Source organism: Pecten maximus, chromosome 14, assembly GCF_902652985.1.
Source record: "Pecten maximus chromosome 14, xPecMax1.1, whole genome shotgun sequence".
Lineage (NCBI taxonomy): Eukaryota > Metazoa > Mollusca > Bivalvia > Pectinida > Pectinidae > Pecten > Pecten maximus.
The window spans coordinates 21,209,032-21,228,748 of record NC_047028.1 but is presented as its reverse complement, the minus strand read 5'-3'; the positions used below and the strand labels follow the sequence as shown (position 1 = coordinate 21,228,748).

The window sequence follows — 19,717 nt, the reverse complement described above, 5'->3', positions numbered from 1 at the left end:
TCTGTATCTGTGGCTGTTTCCTTGACCAACTAACCGTTTCTGACCTGATGGTACTAAACCATCAGGATTTACTGACAGACAGAGCAGCAGAGAAAAAATGACACATGTCCAATAACATAGAGAAACATTTCAACGTCACAAGAGTCAATGATGTGTAAAAGATGATACAATATCTGTACCAACTCTGACACAAACCTACTAACTTAACTGTAAGTAAGAAGGCCACTATATACAAGATGACACAGGATAATTGAATTCCTGGCTATCAAACCTTCACCTTAATGAACTGGCCTAGTCTGTCTTATCAGTCAACTAGGTCATAGTAATGACTCTCTGGGTTCCTTGACCCTCACCAAGTCTATGAATGACTTTCTTTCTACCCTGAACCTTACCAATGACCTCTAAAGATGTTATAAGTCTATGAATGACATTCTTACTACTCTAACCTTCACCAATGACCTCTAAAGATGTTATAAGTCTATGAATGACTTTCTTTCTACCCTGAACCTTACCAATGACCTCTAAAGATGTTATAAGTCTATGAATGACATTCTTACTATCCTTACCCTCACCAATGACCTCTAAAGATGTTATAAGTCTATGAATGACATTCTTACTACTCTAACCTTCACCAATGACCTCTAAAGATGTTATAAGTCTATGAATGACATTCTTACTACTCTGACCTTCATCAATGACCTCTAAAGATGTTGTAAGTCTATGAATGACATTCTTACTACTCTAACCTTCACCAATGACCTCTAAAGATGTTATAAGTCTATGAATGACATTCTTACTACTCTAACCTTCACCAATGACCTCTAAAGATGTTATAAGTCTATGAATGACTTTCTTTCTACCCTGAACCTTACCAATGACCTCTAAAGATGTTATAAGTCTATGAATGATATTCTTACTACTCTAACCTTCACCAATGACCTCTAAAGATGTTATAAGTCTATGAATGACTTTCTTTCTACCCTGAACCTTACCAATGACTTCTAAAGATGTTATAAGTCTATGAATGACATTCTTACTACTCTAACCTTCACCAATGACCACTAAAGATGGTACAAGTCTTAGTGAATGATATTCTTGCTACCCTGACCTTTACCAATGACCTCTGAGTGTTATAGGCGTATGGTGGCAACTGCCTCTTAGCATTATGTCAATGGGGAAATGCGGAACAAATGTAAATATAAGTCTATGATTGACATTCCTGCTACCCTGACCTTCACCAATGGCCACTAAAGATGTTATAAGTGTATGAATGACATTCCTGCTACCCTGACCTTCACCAATGACCACTGAGGATTGAACGCTTGTTATTGGTATCAGAGTAACAGACTATTAAGCACCAACTAAAACTATGTATTTTAAGAGACCAGGGAGTGGAAAGCCCGAGCCTGTGATTTAAGAATTAGGATTGTTTCTATAATCCATTAATGACTGCTATCAACAACTCACAATCCTAATGTGAAGCTGCCTATTCTTGTGGAGCAACTGACATTCATTCCCCCTCCAATCTGCTTTCTTCATTGAGCACTTGAAGTACAATTTTCATTTATAAATATTTACCTTAGACAAGGGCAAGTGTTCAACACTCCTTTTGTGTATGCTTTTAATTCAGTGTCATAAGCTAGAATTCATTCTCTCATTCCCTTCTTTTTTATTCTTCTGTCATTCCAGACTAGTTTACTACTTTGTTTATCATCCTTATATTTTGCTACAAAAATGTCATTAGCACCTCTTAGAGATAATTAAAGACAAAGTATTTTGAAATATTTATGGGGATATTCTCCAGGGAGACCTGTACTACCTGACCTAGGTTAAAAGGTGTGTAATTAAACCGTTGTGGAATTGTACCATTGGGATCCATTTTCTTGGCTGACATTTAATTAAGGTTTTCATCTAACATTATATCATCTCAGAGTTTAGTGGTCGATAAACCTCCAGTAGAATATACTCATGAGTGTTGATTTTAACTCCATTATTTGTTTAAATTGCATTATTCCATGGTTACAATGAAGAATTATGAACAGATAAGTTTTTAAACTATAGACAAACTGTATTAATCACAATTTCATTGTTACTGTATTCATAAGAAGTTTAACCTTTCCAACCTCTAAAATGTTTTGTGGTTTGTTGATTCAAATTTAGCAAACATGTAAAATACTTCTTCATTGGCCGATTGTAATACAATGTAAGTACTTATAGAACATGTTTTATGGTTGGCCAATTAAGATCATATAAATTATGTTTCATGATTTACTTTTTTCAATTGAAATTGAGCAATTAATAAGAAACCTGTAAAATGTTTTATGATTCTTTAATTTAAATTGAGTAAATAGAAACGCTGTGAAATATATTTTATGTTTGATGAATTAAAGTTAATCAATTAATAGATGATATATCTTACATGTATGTTAGAATTTAGACATTGTAAATCATCCATTCTTTACAATAAAAGGATGTAACTTACACTAATAATGAGAAATGTAGTATATTAACGGTATTTGTTCCTTTACACAATAAAATATATTTAGATTAAAAAGTAACATATGTCTATTTAATTGAAACATGAATTTTAATTAGGGTATTGACTTGACAACTTTAAGATAATTGCAAATGCCAGAAAACTATTGGATGTTTTAGTTTAAGAGTTTTTTAAAAATTTTGACTACAGTATTTAAAGCAATACTTTGTCTTACAATCTTGAAAGAGCTGAAACCATGAACTCTTTCTGCAGCTACTGTGTTTTTGTCTACCAGAGTTATCTCTCTTTGTCTGATGTCCAGGTGTTAGAATTACCTCCCTTGAGCTATTTGACCAACAGTGCCAGCTATGCAGGATGAGGTACAATACACCCAGGAAAGTTTACTACACCTTTTACCCATGGGTACAAATAAAAGTGCTGTCATTTTCTGTAGGCAAGGTATTCCATAGATCTTGTTAACCAGTTCAGTACTACTGCATTAAACAATAGAAATCTTTTGTAATCACAGCAGTTAATGATTAATTTAAAAGTTGTGGTCATCTTCTCCTTTCAAAACCCTTCAGATTCTATCTAGAGTATGAGATGTAAGATTATTTTAATTGATCAATTTTAACCTATCATATGCACAAAAAATCTTTTTTTTTATATATATTATGCTAGAGGTAGTTCGTTTTCTGGCACAAATACTTGGTAAAAGTGAGAGTTATTTCCCTTACCACATTTTGGCTGTGGTTTGTAAGGAAACTATGAAATATTATAACCGTGTCCAATATCAAATACTGTACACAACATCTTTCTCCATGAGATATCATAACTGTGTCCAATATTACATAATATATACTGACATCCTTCTCAACAAAATATCATAATTACATGTGTTCAATATTACATAATATATACCAACATCCTTCTCCATAAAATATCACAACTGTGTCGAATATTACATAATACTATTTTACCGACATCCTTCTCAATGTCAAATATTATATTTATATACTGAAATCCTTCTCCATATAATAATAATAAAACCTTGTCCAATATTACATACTGTATACCGACAGCCTTCTCCATAAAATAATACAGTGGAACTTCGTTAACTCGAACTCGGATAACTCGAATACCCCGCTTAACTCGAAGTACCTCGCCGGTCCCGGCCGAATTCTCTCTTTATCTTAGTAAAAAAAAACTCGGAAAATTCGAATTCGGATAACTCGAAAAACTCGGATAATACGAAGTAAAATTTGGTCCCAACAATAAAAATCCTACTTGAAATGTTCGAATAACTCGAAGTATAATTTTCGTCGATCGGTGGCAAACGCCGACATTTTTTAAGAGCTAAATTCCGTTTGTAATACTGAACATATCGGCACTACTAACCTACATGCTATTATAAGTGTTTCATAAATTCATAAAAGAAATTGTCGGTTGAATCTTATAACAACAAGTCTTGGTGATAAAAAGTAGGTAATTTCCCAAGGCGGTCGCCGATATCAGTACACACGATAGTCAACAACTCATCTACCCATTCGCTCAAGCGGAACTAATCTCTGACACACCGGTAGATCTACCCGGCTAATGTTTTTACAGGTGTAGAAATGACACAGTCACCGGCGCCTATTAAATCTTTAAACTGCTGAAACAATAGCGTAATTACTGCCGAGGTGTTCAGAGTACAACTGTAACGGTCAGTGCTGTCTATTAAATTGGATAAAACGCCAACTCAGTTACAGTAACATTTTATACGCACATGCGCAGCCCAACTTCCGGTGCATGGAAATGGCGTGGTTATCAATAAAAAGTAAGTAGGCCGATCAAACAGTATTTTATATATGTCCAATAAAATGTAATGGTTCTGTTACGTTTTGTATGCAATCTGTGTTAAACTTAAACGGTTATTTGTTTTGACATTAATAACTTGTTATTTTGTCGAATTCCGTTTTATCGTTTACCTTTTGCAAACATGACTTGCACATCAGATGGTTATTGAAGTGAATAAGTGAAAGAAACTTTATCGTGACTGTATATCGGCAAAACTACACCAAATTACAAGTGACATAACGAAACATTACATATATATTTACATGTATTGACCAGTCTTCACACTAAACTGATGAGCGACAGAGCGAAGTTATAATGATTATATATATAATGTTGACAAATATTGACCAAACTTTTCACCAAAAACGATAACTCGCTTAATTCGAACACTCGGATAACTCGAAGTTTTTTCGTGGTCCTGTCGACTTCGAGTTAACGAAGTTCCACTGTATAACCTTGTCCAATATTACATACTGTATACCGACAGCCTTCTCCATAAAATAATATAACCTTGTCCAATATTATATACAAACCCTGATATGTAATTTTACTGTCCTAGATGAAGGGCAAGTGTGTTACCACTGTCCCACCCAACCACTCAAATAATATTACTATGCTATAGGCATGTTCAATAAAATGTTAAAGAAAGAGAGTCGCGGTGGTCAAGTGGTTAAGGTGTCCCAACACTTTATCACTAGCCCGCCACCTCTGGGTTGCAAGTTCATAACCTACGTGGGGCAGTTGCTGGTACTGACCATAGGTCAATGGTTTTCCTCCGGGTACTCTGGCTTTCCTCCACCTCCAAAAACCTGGCACGTCCTTAAATGACCCTGGCTGTTAATAGGACGTTAAACAAAATAAACCAAACTGAACCAAATGTTAAAGAAACAATGTCACTGTGGCATTGGACAGACATGCATTTATACTATTCTTTCCAGCAGAACTCTTTGTTCAGGGCCTTCTTTACTATTTGCTGGTTCTACTAATTGTTTGTCATAATTCCCTCTGGAAAAATTGAAACTGACAGAAAAATTTCTTCTTGTTAGAAATGATGACCATTTAACCAGAACTTACTGCAGAAACCAGTTTTTGGTTTTGAATTTATGAAATTGATTTTACAGTTATTGTACATGATTTACTGCAGAATTTGGCTCCATAATTTGGTGATAAAATTTTATATTTTTGATTTAATGGAAGCAAGATAGGAGTCCTGAATTTTGTGTGTACAGCTCACAAGCCGCCCAAAGTCTGGTGCCGGGAGACTGCAAGTGCCTGCTGGGACAGCACAGGAAACGCGATAAATCATCCGCAGAATATCTTTAATCATGACCACTTAAATGTTACATATAAAATTAGGTTTTTTACAGTTGGAAGTTGATGCTGGCTCATTTTGAAGGCATTAAAACTGTACTGTTTCAGTGTGTTAGAACATAGATACATCCTGGCCAGTTATCAACCCAGCTCAGCAGCAGTTCGATATAGGGGTCTGATTCCCATAATCAACCTTATAAAATTTTCCAGTTACAACATCTAGGTATTTTTCTTTTATATCTATAACGCTGGCAGACATATCTTATGTAAATACTGTAGTTTCAGAAATTTTACTTCAAAGTTGCTGTAAATCAGAAAAGAAATGAATTATATTGATATTTTGTTAATTTCAAAATAGATTTATTGAATGAATTAAATCTTCTTCACCTAAAAGTGGCCTGACAAGGCTTGTCATTAGTTTTATTTATGTACGTCATCACTACCGTCATTACCACCATGAACATAAGGCAGGGTTTTATCCTGGTGCCAAGTGACTGAAGATTGTAACACAGGGGAGGGGGGCATGGTAAATGTAAAGGAATTGAGTGGGGTAGGGGTATCGCTAATGTAGATACACAAGACTCAAAGATGGGTCGGGACCTGATGTAGAGGCTGGGGGTTGGGGATGGGGGTAGTCAGAATTATTTTGATGTTTAATCAATCATCAGCTGTCTGGCCTTAATTAAGAGTTGATTAAAACTCAGAATTTATTTTTTTTGGACTAGGGGCTGAGGGGACAAGGCTAGATGCCCCCTTTAGCTTTTGAGCTTGATGATTTTGGTCCCTAGGATATGTCTGATCCTAAGTTTCAAACTAGGGGGAGATAACCTAGTATTAGAACTTAGCTCGACAATTCTTACAATTTAGGGTGTGGTGGCCGTTCATAGACAAGGCTGCTGCAAGGCACAGAGGATAGGGTGAGGGTTTAGCCATAAAGTACGGGAGGAGAGCTAGGAGGCATGGGTGATGTAGGCACAGAGGATAGGTTGGGGTTTAGCCATACAGTGTGGGAGGGGAGCTAGGAGACACGGGTGATGTAGGCACAGAGGATAGGTTGGGGGTTTAGCCATACAGTGTGGGAGGGGAGCTAGGAGACACGGGTGATGTAGGCACAGAGGATAGGTTGGGGGTTTAGCCATACAGTGTGGGAGGGGAGCTAGGAGACACGGGTGATGTAGGCACAGAGGATAGGTTGGGGTTTATAGCCATACAGTGTGGGAGGGGAGCTAGGAGACACGGGTGATGTAGGCACAGAGGATAGGTTGGGGGTTTAGCCATACAGTGTGGGAGGGGAGCTAGGAGACACAGGTGTGTAGGCACAGAGGATAGATTGGGGGTTTAGCCATACAGTGTGGCAGGGGAGCTAGGAGGCATGGGTGATGTAGGCACAGAGGATAGGTTGGGGTTTAGCCATACAGTGTGGGAGGGGAGCTAGGAGGCACGGGTGATGTAGGCACAGAGGATAGGGTGAGGGTTTAGCCATACAGTGTGGGAGGGGAGCTAGAAGGCATGGGTGATGTAGGCACAGAGGATAGGTTGGAGGTTTAGCCATACAGTGTGGGAGGGGAGCTAGGAGACACGGGTGATGTAGGCACAGAGGATAGGGTGAGGGTTTAGCTATACAGTGTGGGAGGGGAGCTAGGAGGCACGGGTGATGTAGGCACAGAGGATAGGTTGGGGGTTTATAGCCATACAGTGTGGGAGGGGAGCTAGGAGGCACGGGTGATGTAGGCACAGAGGATAGGTTGGGGGTTTAGCCATACAGTGTGGGAGGGGAGCTAGGAGGCACGGGTGATGTAGGCACACAGGATAGGTTGGGGGTTTAGCCATACATTGTGGGAGGGGAGCTAGGAGGCACGGGTGATGTAGGCACAGAGGATAGGTTGGGGGTTTAGCCATACATTGTGGGAGGGGAGCTAGGAGACACGGGTGATGTAGGTACAGAGGATAGGTTGGGGTTTAGCCATACATTGTGGGAGGAGAGCTAGGAGACACGGGTGATGTAGGCACAGAGGATAGGTTGGGGGTTTAGCCGTACAGTGTGGGAGGGGAGCTAGGAGGCATGGGTGATGTAGGCAAAGATGATAGGTTGGGGGTTTAGCCATACAGTGTGGGAGGGGAGCTAGGAGGCATGGGTGATGTAGGCACAGAGGATAGGTTGGGGGTTTAGCCATACAGTGTGGGAGGGGAGCTAGGAGACACGGGTGATGTAGGCACAGAGGATAGGTTGGGGGTTTAGCCATACAGTGTGGGAGGGGAGCTAGGAGACACGGGTGATGTAGGCACAGAGGATAGGTTGGGGGTTTAGCCATACAGTGTGGGAGGGGAGCTAGGAGACACGGGTGATGTAGGCACAGAGGATAGGTTGGGGTTTATAGCCATACAGTGTGGGAGGGGAGCTAGGAGACACGGGTGATGTAGGCACAGAGGATAGGTTGGGGGTTTAGCCATACAGTGTGGGAGGGGAGCTAGGAGACACAGGTGTGTAGGCACAGAGGATAGATTGGGGGTTTAGCCATACAGTGTGGCAGGGGAGCTAGGAGGCATGGGTGATGTAGGCACAGAGGATAGGTTGGGGTTTAGCCATACAGTGTGGGAGGGGAGCTAGGAGGCACGGGTGATGTAGGCACAGAGGATAGGGTGAGGGTTTAGCCATACAGTGTGGGAGGGGAGCTAGAAGGCATGGGTGATGTAGGCACAGAGGATAGGTTGGAGGTTTAGCCATACAGTGTGGGAGGGGAGCTAGGAGACACGGGTGATGTAGGCACAGAGGATAGGGTGAGGGTTTAGCTATACAGTTTGGGAGGGGAGCTAGGAGGCACGGGTGATGTAGGCACAGAGGATAGGTTGGGGGTTTATAGCCATACAGTGTGGGAGGGGAGCTAGGAGGCACGGGTGATGTAGGCACAGAGGATAGGTTGGGGGTTTAGCCATACAGTGTGGGAGGGGAGCTAGGAGGCACGGGTGATGTAGGCACACAGGATAGGTTGGGGGTTTAGCCATACATTGTGGGAGGGGAGCTAGGAGGCACGGGTGATGTAGGCACAGAGGATAGGTTGGGGGTTTAGCCATACATTGTGGGAGGGGAGCTAGGAGACACGGGTGATGTAGGTACAGAGGATAGGTTGGGGTTTAGCCATACATTGTGGGAGGAGAGCTAGGAGACACGGGTGATGTAGGCACAGAGGATAGGTTGGGGGTTTAGCCGTACAGTGTGGGAGGGGAGCTAGGAGGCATGGGTGATGTAGGCAAAGATGATAGGTTGGGGGTTTAGCCATACAGTGTGGGAGGGGAGCTAGGAGGCATGGGTGATGTAGGCACAGAGGATAGGTTGGGGGTTTAGCCATACAGTGTGGGAGGGGAGCTAGGAGACACGGGTGATGTAGGCACAGAGGATAGGTTGGGGGTTTAGCCATACAGTGTGGGAGGGGAGCTAGGAGACACGGGTGATGTAGGTACTGAGGATAGGTTGGGGGTTTAGCCATACAGTGTGGGAGGGGAGCTAGGAGACACGGGTGATGTAGGCACAGAGGATAGGTTGGGGGTTTAGCCATACAGTGTGGGAGGGGAGCTAGGAGACACGGGTGATGTAGGCACAGAGGATAGGTTGGAGGTTTAGCCATATAGTGTGGCAGGGGAGCTGGGAGGCATTGATGATGCATGATGTAGATAAAGGAACAGGACCTCTGAAGAGGGGGAAGCTGTAGGATTTAGACACAGGGGATTTGTGTGGGGGGGGGGGGGGGTTACGGCTGATGTAGGTAGAGGGGAAAGGTACAATAATACTGGTGTAGGTTACAACTGTAACAGTGGTAAAGGGCAATAACTCCAGTTGTTCAGACCGTGATGTTATGTCGAGCCTGATAACTCCATTAGAGTAAGAATACACACAGCTGTTGTGTCTGTGTCACTGTTAAGATGTTACACAGACCTCCAGGGTGTATAAACATTTCATTTGTTACATATGTAAAATGCCTCGACCAGGAGCCACCCAGCTTCTCATACATAGTATACAACCAGACATTGTTAAATTTCCTACCACCCAGCTTAATTATCACACTCTGTAGACATGGAACCACACATTGTTAAAACTTCCTACCACCCAGCTTAATTATCACACTCTGTAGACATGGAACCACACATTGTTAAATTTCCTACCACCCAGCTTAATTATCACACTCTGTAGACATGGAACCACACATTGTTAAAACTTCCTACCACCCAGCTTCTAATTATGTAATATTAAAATCTTCATTCTACAACACACCTTCTTATCCTCATTACACAACCACATCTGATAATAATATAGAAAATATTATTTTCATTTATTTAGCAAAAAATATCTAATAAGTTATATTAACTTTCACTAATTACTTAACCGAATCTTGCTATGAGGGGAAACCTGAGAATGTGGTCGGGAAGGTGACCCCTTTTTACGTCCCATCAGAGATTCAAACCCTGGTCACCTAAGTGATAGAAGCTACCACTATATATAGGCCACCCAACCCCATTCGCTTCACGTCATATCACCACTTGAAATGCTACTACCCTCAACCACCCACCTATTTTCACCTAGAGCAACACTTTACGAAATTCAAATTTGTACAGGAACAACTGTTGATACACCTGGCCATGATTTCACTGTTGAAAAACATTTATGTGTTGTAAACCCTACCTTATAGTACAGGCTGTTAATTGATTGGTATTATGTAATAGTTATGTAAAGTTAAATAGAAAATGGTTATCATGACGTACAATGATGAAAGAAAATTCCTTTCCCTGCCATATTGATCTTGGCTTTAAGGAATATTTCAACAATTCCATATCTTTCCTTTTGATAGTTTATAATTTGGAAACATTCGATCCCCATCTTTTCTTTTTCATCACCAAACCTGGAACAAATTTTTTCATTGGGTTTTGAATAATTACTTAAGGTTGTTGTTTTTGTTTTTTTTTTAATTTTTTTTTTAATTTTGACAGAGGTGACATACTAAATGTTAGAATTGTTTTTTCAGAGATGTGAATACTGCACATTTTATATTTTACATGAAACTTTCTTCATATTACACCAGAAAAGTGGGAAGTTGTGAGATATATATTACACCAGAAAAATGGGAAGTTGTGAGATATATTACACCAGAAAAATGGGAAGTTGTGAGATATATATACAAAAAAATGTGAAGTTGTAGGATATATTATGCTAGAAATGGGAAGTTGTGAGATATATTACACCAGAAATGGGAAGTTGTCACCGAAATAACATTGTATGATATGTTATGTACCAAAAATGGAAAGTTGTATCATGCTGTCAGAAGTGTGCTAACCACTAAGACAGTGACCAGTTGTTAACTGTTTGACGTAATAGCACAGATTGCTTATGTGTAGGGGTGTTTGTTAATGGGTTTACCCCTACAGGCGGTAGAGATCTACTGATTTACAAGATACTTGCCTCTATCTAATGAATGACCGTTAAACTGGCTGATAAAACCTATATCTATAATATGTTTAGGACCCATCAGATTCATTCACAATACATCACTGAGCGTTTTAGTAAACAGTTGATAAAACTTGGCTAAGACTGTGAAGGATAGTGTCTATGTTTTCATCAGATGGAAACACCCACTGGGAACCACCCCTCCATTATACATCAAGGGGAGATCACTCCCACTGTTGGCTATATTGTCTAATGTTTCATACTGTATGGTTTTATGACAAATTTCAGCCTGGGTTGATTATAAAATGAAAATGATATACGTCTTTTTATCACCAATTTCCTGGACCTGTCATCTTCTAATAAAAATCCTTATGATATGGAGCATAGATAAGGTTTATGTAGTTGATCTAGATCGTTAAAATGTTTTATATGTCATTGGTATGCAGGTAATGACAGCTTCCATGTCCAAACATATATATGATACAGAGTAAACATAGCTATTCCTGATTCAGCCTACTGGGTCTGGCAGTGGACTGTGATTTCTCTCCAGATAAAAATGTCAGAAAGGGGCAGATAACTCCACAATCTCCTGCTTCATCGATTCCTCCAACATCATCAAACAGGAATGTGTATTTCACTGCATGCTGTATAAGATCTTTTTATGTCACATTCTTCTTTTTTGTTTTCCTGTAGATTTTGCATTCTGTTGAGATAAAACACATTTATAATGGAGCTCAGTGAACCCAGATCGCTGTGTGTATCAAATAAACCCTCTGCTGGGGCTAACAGTGAGATCTCAGATTTTACTGTTTGTTTGTCATTCTGTGTGAAAAGACAAGGAGGAATTTTATCATCAGCATGATGTTAGTGGATAATGTGCAAAATGATGTTTAAATACCAGTTCATTTTCTTTACATGGTCGATAGTTTTGTTGCCCTAACTCCAGTTCTCATTGTGAGAACTTGACATTTTGAAAAAGAAAAAAGTTTGACTTATTGTTGGTCAAAATTGTCTAGCCATTGCTTCCCTTAAACTTTGTATTGAGCCCATGACAAAAGCAGAAGCAAGACCATATATTTAAAGAAAAGAGACAACAGTCTAAAGTGTGTTTTCATTCAAATTTCTGATGCTTATAGTAACATGTAGAGTACATGACTCATGATGCCGTTTCATTTTTATTTTTTTTTAATTTTTATTTAAAACTGGACAATTTGAAAAACACTCTTTATATATGGCTGATTGACCCATTATCATTTGTACAATCAGTACATAAACCCTACTTTGTTTCTTATTCCATTAAAGTTGGGGAGAGCTTGGCCATGGTCCATAATATTCTTTACTTCTCGAGTTTTATGTTATTTCAAAGAAATTAGTTATGTTTTCAAACTCATGAAGTTGATCTTCTGCTAAAAACAGCGAATTCATCTGATGATTTTGGCTTAACTAGTGCCTTCTAGCTGGTATTTAAAATTGGGATGGAAATGAGTTTTTTCAATTTAAACAAGAGATCCCAGAGGGATCTTGGCGCCCACCATTGAATGTTCTTCATAGGTTCCATGTCAGATTGATCTTTTCTCTACTTTTCTCTTCTTCTAAGTCTTACTAATCTGTGTAAATTCAGAAGAAACCTCTAGTACTTTTCAAACAAGGGAAACTTATATATAAAATTTAAGATTAAGGCACCAAGGGGAACCTATATATGGAATTTGAGAAAGATTCCTTCAGTACTTTCTGAGAAATAGCGATAACAAACTTCAATTGTCAAAATCCAAGATGGCTGGCTATCGGCCATGTTGTTTTCCGATTGGTCTCAAAATACAATATGCATAACCAGGCACCTGGGGGAACCTACATATGAAATTTCAGGAAGATCCCTTCATTAGTTTCTTAGAAATAGCAATAACCAGTTTCAATTTTCGAAATCCAAGATGGCTGCCTGTCGGCCATGTTGTTTCCTGATTAGTCTCAAAATACAACATGCATAACTAGGCACCAAGGGGATCCTACATATTAAATTTCAGGAAGATCCCTTCACTGCTTTCTGAGAATTATCTTTAACAAACTTCAATTGTCAAAATCCAAGATGGCTGCCTGTCGGCCATGTTGTTTTCGGATTGGTCTCAAAATGCAATATGCATAACTAAGCACCAAGGGGAACCTACATATGAAATTGGAGAAAGATCCCTTCAGTACTTTCTCAGAAATAGCGATAACAAACTTCAATGGTCAAAATCCAAGATGGCTGCCTGTCGGCCATGTTGTTTTCCGATCAGTCCCAAAATGCTATATGCATTACTAGGCACCAAGGGGAACATACTTATGAAATTTGAGAACGATCCCTTCAGTACTTTCTCAGAAATAGCGATAACAAACTTCAATTGTCAAAATCCAAGATGGCTGCCTGACGGCCATCTTGTTTTCCGATCGGTCCCAAAATGCTTTATGCATAACAAGGCACCAAGAGGAACCTACATATGAAATTTGAGAAAGATCCCTTCAGTACTTTCTCAGAAATAGCGATAACAAACTTCAATGGTCAAAATCCAAGATGGCTGCCTGTCGGCCATGTTGTATTCCGATCAATCCCAAAATGCAATATGCATAACTAGGCACCAAGGGGAACCTACATATGAAATTTGAGAAAGATCCTTTCAGTACTTTCTCAGAAATAGCGATAACAAACTTCAATGGTCAAAATCCAAGATGGCTGCCTGTCGGCCATGTTGTTTTCCGATCGGGCCCAAAATGCAATATGCATAACTAGGCACCAAGGGGAACCTACATATGAAATTGGAGAAAGATCCCTTCGGTACTTTCTCAGAAATAGCGATAACAAACTTCAATGGTCAAAATCCAAGATGGCTGCCTGTCGGCCATGTTGTTTTCCGATCGGTCCCAAAATGCAATATGCATAACTACGCACCAAGGGGAACCTACATATGAAATTTGAGAAAGATCCCTTCAGTACTTTCTCAGAAATAGCGATAACAAACTTCAATGGTCAAAATCCAAGATGGCTGCCTGTCGGCCATGTTGTTTTCCGATCGGGCCCAAAATGCAATATGCATAACTAGGCACCAAGGGGAACCTACATATGAAATTGGAGAAAGATCCCTTTGGTACTTTCTCAGAAATAGCGATAACAAACTTCAATGGTCAAAATCCAAGATGGCTGCCTGTCGGCCATGTTGTTTTCCGATCGGTCCCAAAATGCAATATGCATAACTACGCACCAAGGGGAACCTACATATGAAATTTGAGAAAGATCCCTTCAGTACTTTCTCAGAAATAGCGATAACAAACTTCAATGGTCAAAATCCAAGATGGCTGCCTGTCGGCCATGTTGTTTTCCGATCGGTCCCAAAATGGAATATGCATAACTAGGCACCAAGGGGAACCTACATATGAAATTTGAGAAAGATCCCTTCAGTACTTTCTGAGGATTAGCGATAACAAGAATTGTTTACGGACGGACGGACGGACGGACGGACGGACGGACGGACGGACGGACGGAGGGAGGGACGGACGGACGGACGGACGACGGACCACGGACGCAGGGCGATTTGAATAGCCCACCATCTGATGATGGTGGGCTAAAAATTAGAAATTAAGGATACATAATGGTGAGGGCTTTGAATTTGGAAATGAATCAATAAACCTGTACTTATATAAACAGCAATAGTAGGATAGGATTATGAATCATCTGTCTTTTTTTCATTTTGTAATTGGAAAAAAAGATTATTCACATTAAAAAGAAAATAAGTTACCTGATTAAAATATTGATATGTTTTGCCTTAAAATAAAAGAAAAAAAAATCAATTTGTACTCTGGTTTTCAATTGTCTAACAAAGTTATTTATTGTTGAACTTCTCGACCTTGGTCGATGAATAATTTATAATCGAACCAGAAAATCAGTGATTCGGAACAACTACATGTTATATACCACGACAGGTAGAGAAGTAATTAGGGAGAAAGGTTATCTCGTTCCCGTTATTGACAGGTTGTCAAACTCATTCGTCAGTGATACATATAGACCATAAAGGTCACCATTGAAATCATTTAGTAGGAAGAGAAGATCTTGTATAACTATGACTGTGTCAATTGATATTGGCATACATTGAGCTTACTTATGTATTCAGAGATAAGTTGGTGCTTGGTAGGTTAGTCCACTGATAGTATTAGTGTACTTCTGTGAGGGTTGTTCTAGTAAATAGTCCCAACAAAGTTAGGTATTGTTGTGTCTAATTTAAAACAGAAAATAATACAGTTTACTCAAAATGACAGTCTAGACATGTTTTTAGAAATGTGGAACTTTTAGGAACTCTCAGAGGGAAGATAACCTGTTGATCAGTCACTCTGAAATGGGAAATAACTTTTGATATATGAACTCGAAGAGAGAAGATAACTGTTAATTCTGGCTCTCTCAAAGGGGAGATAATTGTTTATTCAGGCTCTCTCAAAGGGGAGATAACTGTTAATTCAGGAACTCTCAGAGGGGAGATAACTGTTAATTCAGGCTCTCTCAGAGGGGAGATAACTGTTAATTCGGGAACTCTCAGAGGGGAAATAACTGTCAATTCAGGCACTCTCAGAGGGGAGATAACTGTTAATTCAGGCTCTCTCAAAGGGGAGTTTTTTTGTTAATTCAGGAACTCTCAGAGGGGAGATAACTGTTAATTCAGGAACTCTCAGAGGGAAGGTAACTGTTAATTCAGGCTCTCTCAGAGGGGAGATAACTGTTAATTCAGGCTCTCTAAAAGGGGAGATAACTGTTAATTCAGGAACTCTCAGAGGGGAAATAACTGTCAATTCAGGCACTCTCAGAGGGGAAATAACTGTCAATTCAGGCTCTCTCAGAGGGGAGATAACTGTTGGTTCTGGCACTGTCAGAGGGGAGATAACTGTTGATTCAGGCACTCTCAGAGGGGAGATAACTGTTATTTCAGGCACTCTCAGAGGGGAGATAACTGTCAATTCAGGCACTCTCTGAGGGGAGATAACTGTTAATTCAGGCACTCTCAGAGGGGAGATAACTGTTGGTTCAGGCACTGTCAGAGGGGAGATAACTTTTAATTCAGGCACTGTCAGAGGGGAGATAACTGTTGGTTCAGGCGCTGTCAGAGGGGAGATAACTGTTAATTCAGGCACTGTCAGAGGGGAGATAACGGTTAATTCAGGCACTCTCAGAGGGGAGATAACTGTTGGTTATGGCACTCTCAGTGGGGAGATAACTGTTGATTCAGGCTCTTTCAGAGGGGAGATAACTGTTAATTCAGGCACTCTCAGAGGGGAGGTAACATTGAATTCAGGAAAGCTAATAGGGTAGATAAGCCAGGGAGTCTAAGAGGGGAGAAAATAGTTCATTTGGGGACTCTATAAGGGGAGACAACTGTTAATTGTTTTTCTAGATAAACAAGGTATACTGGAAACAATTTGATATTCAGGGATGGCTGAAAGTAGAACATGTAAAATGTTTGATCATTAGGTGTGGTCGTATTCATACCCTGTTAAAGTTGGATATGTAAACATCACCTGTTGAGGACGTGCACGTAGCATATGTCATGAAGCCCCTGTAAATGTTGTCTATTGGGGCAGAGCTGAAACATAGGTCAAATAGACCTAGTAAACATCACATGTGGGAGACTGTCTTGGTTGGAATCTATTCCAGAAATGTTGGAGAGTGACATTTACTAGTAGTTCCTGTGCAACCTTTGGTCCTTAAAGTCAAAAATCATTATGTTGGAATGTAGGCCCTAAATGTGGAAACAGTAGTTGTATGGTGCATGCATATATATATAGATATCTTCACTCGTTCAACAGGCCAGCTAAGAAGACATTGTATCTTTATTTTGTCCATTATCTATTATTTCATGATCAGCCATTTGCTGTATAAATGTAGCTGACACTTGACTCAGATGGAATAATTTTAAAGTACCATCCAGCACAGTTCCTAGTAGTTCAGTCCTGAAAATACTATTGATGATTATTTTTAGAAACGTATGCAAATAATACCAGATTTTGACCCCCTACAAGTTTGTTGACTACAACAGATTGTAGAGATCGAGTAACCTGAGGTTTATTGTGTTTGAAAGCTTCCTTGAACTGATAGCTCCAGTGGAGGTAGGGACAATAGATATATATATAACGGTAAGAAAGCAACCTTCAGAATGTATAGCCAGGTGGATTACCACCAATGACTGGAGACCAGGAACTCTCCCATCACTCAACTCTCTCAAGGTCGTATCTGTCAGGGGAGATAACTGTTGACAGAGCTCTTGACTTGTATTTGTTGGTAATAACAACAGGGCCAAGTTCGAATCATTTCCTATACAAAATTCGGGTGTTTGTGATGGGAGGTAGCAGGACAACTGGTTCAATTCCGATATGTGATGCTTTAGAGATCTGTTTAAGATTGTACCTAGTGGTGGTTTTAGAATTTATCTCTGTCAGCATGCTGTGTGTTCTGTTGTAATAAACTAGTAACATTTATATCATTATGCTGTGATTAGTACCAGGTTAGGCCTAAAGAAATGAATACTCTATTTTTGTGCCTAACCTGAAGTTGTTTAAACAATTTAGGTAAAAATTATCTAAAAATAAAAAGATTTCCCCGCCTATATATATATCTACCTGATTTATTTCTGACACGTTAGCAGAAACCCATATTATTTTTTAGGTCTTCTGTGATTTTATGATTCCTGTCCATTTTTTCAGTTCTGTGGTCAGTAAAAACGTTATGTAGTATATTGAATATTGTCCATTAGTCAACACCTGGTCTGTCCTGATAGATAATGATTTACAATTTTATTGTCATACGGTTTATGAATAATAAATTACATGGTATATTGAATGCCGTTCTATCAGTCTGTCTTGTTAAGTTACGATTTGATCATCTTACTGTTTTTTAGTAGCATGTTACGTGGTATATTGAATGCTGTCTGATAAGATCGCAGGATGATTTATTCAAGGTCCTGTTTTATAATTAATATTCTAACAATGTTTTATTTGTTTTTTTTGTAGGTAAGTTTTCTCATTGTTTGATGAGGTGAGACATGACTGGGTGATGATTGTGACCCGATCTGTCATTCTTCCCCACAGGTGAGTGACAGGTATAGAGATGAGTCTGGTACACAGTTGTGAACTGGAAATTCCTAATACTGGAGAATCCTGGGTGTGACAGGTTTATGTACAACTTTTTATTTTTTGTCAGATTACATAAATATTAAAAGTGTAAAACTTGTGGTTATAAGGAAAGTGTGAGAGAGACAGTTGTTATCAGGTTCAGTGTATTTAAACATATGTACATTTCATTAATATCGTCCAATCAGAAAGGTTATTGTTTTATTATCACCCCTGTAATGCATGCTGTTCAATGTCTAAGAAGATATTGTGTGAAAACTGAATATCTCAAGCTCTGTTGGGTTGACTCCTAGTTCTCTGTCTTTATATCCATTTGCTTCTTTACAGGAAATGCTTACTTGCATTTGCTTTCCAGGTTTGGTGGTTGAAGGTCAATTGATTCTTACTGTAAATAGGATCTTTGTTTCCATACAATATCTCAGAAGTTCTCTGGGGGGAAAATTCTTTAAATTTGATCTATTTTAGCAGAAAGTGTATGCTTGGCATTGCTTTTCAAATTTGGAGGTCAAAGATTAAATAACTCTTCTTTGAACAGAATCTCAAAAACTGAAAAGTGTATGCATGGCATTGCTTTTCACACTTGAAGGTCAAAGATCAAATAACTCTTCTTCCTACAAAATCTCAAAAAATGTGTTTGCTTGGGATTGCTTTTGACAGGTCCAAAGGTCAAATTCACTGTTACCATAAATAGAACACGGTTTTCCCCATAATATCTCAAATTCCTCTCAGATTCTGTCCAGTACTTCTATCATTCATCAAGATGTTTGATAAAGAAAATAATATGAAATATGTACCTCTTTTCTGTGGTTTCTGTTTGTTTTACCTACTTAACAAAATATGTGGGATAAGCATTAATACTTCATGATTGAATTTACAATTTACTTAGAACTTGTCCAAGCTGAGTCTTGTTAACAATGTGTAGGCTTGAATCATTCTATAAGTGTTGAAATAGGTATACAAATACAAGCCATTTGGACCTTTTGTGTGGATGAAGAGACTCTTGAGATGAGAACCTTGACTACTGCACCAAGAGTCAGTCTGATACTGAGTATCGGAGCGATCATTACCAGCGCTCACTTCCTGTGTTGTTTCTTAGATTAAATTGGCTAAATTTACCACCATATTGTATTGGTTTTCCGGATAGGTATGGCCTGGGTGTAGTCGTACACAAATCTGCAGCCTGTCATCTTTACAGGCAGATCAAAGTATGCAGCTAGTGCATTAACGTGCACTGGGAATCTGCCCTCCTGTGGGACTCATTTATCCAGTGCCTTTGATCCAGGTCAGGGGTCATCTATCAGCCTCCGTATGGAGAATTCATTTAGTACAGTGTTATTTCTATGTGTTGTGATATGAACTGGCTTGCACATGGTAAAATAGGTATAGACATGAAAGAATGAGAAATTAAAATTTCTCAGATTTTATGATTATACCTCCTACTTTGTAAAGGTCTGTGTGTCTTCGTGCATAAGTGCATTCAGGAGACCATCCATCCCATAAAGTTAATGTACACCATC

General features: G+C 39.3%; 1 protein-coding gene across 1 annotated transcript in view; it reads left to right on the top strand.

Moving 5' to 3' along the window:
* Positions 1-19,717, top strand: part of LOC117343001 (26S proteasome non-ATPase regulatory subunit 1-like) — a 220,248-nt gene that overhangs the window by 111,860 nt on the left and 88,671 nt on the right. The gene's annotated exons all lie outside the window — the stretch shown is intronic.